We start from the raw sequence: 2,359 nt of genomic DNA, 5'->3' as shown, positions 1-2,359 counted from the left end.
ATTTTTTTTAAGTTATAGTTCTAGGCTTAGATCTAGGTGACAAGATCACGAGCCGTGGAGCAATTTTTTTTCAAGTTCAATTTTTTTTTTTTAAGATTTGTTTTCTCTAGTACTAGAAATTTCAGATTTGGTTTATTCCAGATTTGGTTTTTAAAACTGGTAGTATCTCAAATTGATCAAGTTTTCAGTTCGAGGGTTGAAGGTCAAGTAAGTAGGCTCCTTCAGTAGTCTTCTCTCCCCCCTCTCATTCCCTCTTCTGATAACCCTTTCTTTATTAATTTAGGATTTTAATTTTAGTCGTTACATTATTGCTATCTCTTTCCCCTAAGGTTCATGGCTGGTGTATGTGTTAGCTTTGCCCCTCTTAGCCATAGAACCATCATTTTATTGTTTTTATTTTAATTGTCTCCCTTTCCCTAAAGCCAAGTAGAGTAACCCTTGTAAGAGTGACTCTCTGGTCAAGTAGGGAAGCTCATATTATGATGCATCCCTCAGGCTAAGTAGAGAAACCTAGTTGTGAGTCTCTCTCTAGCTTTCTTCCCTTTCTTTTACTTTATTTTTATTTCAGCATTTTTTTTCCTTTATTTTTAATTGCGTGGGTTGTTTATTTTCACTTATTTATTTATTTAATTTTAATTACATGGCTTGTGTTTTTAAATTCTTAGATGACGAATGGTTAGGATGTTATTTTAGATACATATGTTTAGGACGGTAGTTAGAATTAGATCACAACCATTAATAGGTTCACTTTCGCATTATCAAAAGAAAAAAAAAATAAAGTGGCTGCTCTCCCTGAGTTCGACCCGTAGCTACACTGATCCGTACGCTTACGGTTACATTTAAAATCTCAAATAAGTTTTTGGCGCCGTTGCCGGGGAGACAGTTCCATGTTATTTTTCGCTTTCTTTTAGTAAATCGGAGTGTTTTTTTTGTTTTGTTTTGTTTTTCCTTTTCTTTTATTGAATTCCTGAGAAGAATAAATTGCAATAATAGTTGTATCGGTGGAGGTCGCCATGCCTCACAGTATGATAAAGACAGGTTTCGCCCTGTAGCAGTACCTCAGGAATTGACCTGAGCAACCCTGGATCCCTGCTGGTAAGCTCCCAAAAAGCCAAAAAAAAAATCAAAAAATCATTAAAAAAAAAGTTTTGCTATCCATTCTTTTATGCTTGTCTTACATTAGTTGTGAGTAGTTTTCTATTGCATGAGTGTTAAGTGGGTACATAATACTAAGAATCGGTTAGAAAGAAGAGATCCAACAAGTAGTGACCCTATACGTTTGCTCTCTTTAAAACTTTCAATATGGGAGACCAACAACAAAACCCTTCACCTAAATCTTTGAAAGATAGGTTCTACCCTGCTAGAACAACCCAAGCTTCCTGCATAGTTCTACCACAAGCCCAGGGCAATAATTTTGAACTCAAATCTCAATACATCACTATGTTGCCCCACTTCCATGGGTTGACCTCTCAGGATGCATACATATTTCTAAGGGAATTTGAAGAGGTATGCATTCTAATTAAGATCCAACAACTTTCTGATGATGCTGTTAAGCTTAGGTTTATCACTTTTGCATTGAAAGACCAAGCTAAGAAATGATTGTATGGGTTACCCACAAATTCCATAACCTCATGGGAGCAGTTCACAGTTGTCTTCCTTAAGAAGTTTTTCCCAACTCACAAGACCAATAAGCTTAGAAGTGATATCCTTCAGTTTAGGCAAAAGCCTAGTGAGTCATTTTCCAAAATTATGGAGAGATTCAAGGATCTACTCCAAGAATGCCCTCACCATGGCCTAGACCTATGGCATTTATGTCAAATATTTTATGAAGGTATTGATTACCCAACTAAACAAATGATAGAGTCTATGTGCCCTGAGGGATTCACATCCTTTACAGATGAAGGAAAGGCATAGGGATTCTTACTTGACTTGGCTGACAAAACCTATGAGTGAGAATCACCTAAAAGAGTGAAAGAACCATAGGAGAAAAATGATATTTTATGGATGGGATGGTAGTGAAGGAAGCCCATTTGGATAGCCTAATCAAGAGGATTGAGGCTATTGTTCCTAGAGAGCCATCATCAGTCAATTTGGTTAAGATTTATGCTTGGTGCCAGTCCCCTGGACATGTCATAGAAGAATGCCCCAACACCTCTGGGGGCACTTCTAAAGATAGTGTTAATGCCTTATACCAGAATAATCCATATAGTAAAACCTACAATCCAAGATGGAGAAACCACCCAAATTTCTCTTGAAATCAGAGCACCCAAGCAATGCCTTCCAATTTTCATAATCAAGGTCCACCTAGACCCCAAAGGCCTCCCTCTGCACAACAATCTTTTTTTCAAAATACTTTTCC

General features: G+C 37.1%; 1 non-coding gene across 1 annotated transcript; it reads right to left on the bottom strand.

The window, feature by feature from the left end:
* Window positions 1–1,689: 1,689 nt before the first annotated feature.
* LOC122094493 lies at window positions 1,690–1,796 on the bottom strand. The gene has a single exon (XR_006144809.1). It is a non-coding gene; the product is annotated as a small nucleolar RNA R71 (small nucleolar RNA).
* Window positions 1,797–2,359: the final 563 nt, after the last annotated feature.

The sequence above is a fragment of the Macadamia integrifolia genome, chromosome 11, assembly GCF_013358625.1.
Source record: "Macadamia integrifolia cultivar HAES 741 chromosome 11, SCU_Mint_v3, whole genome shotgun sequence".
In the NCBI taxonomy this organism is placed as follows: Eukaryota; Viridiplantae; Streptophyta; class Magnoliopsida; order Proteales; family Proteaceae; genus Macadamia; species Macadamia integrifolia.
The sequence above is the reverse complement of the archived record's forward strand: the minus strand, read 5'-3'. Positions and strand labels throughout refer to the sequence as shown.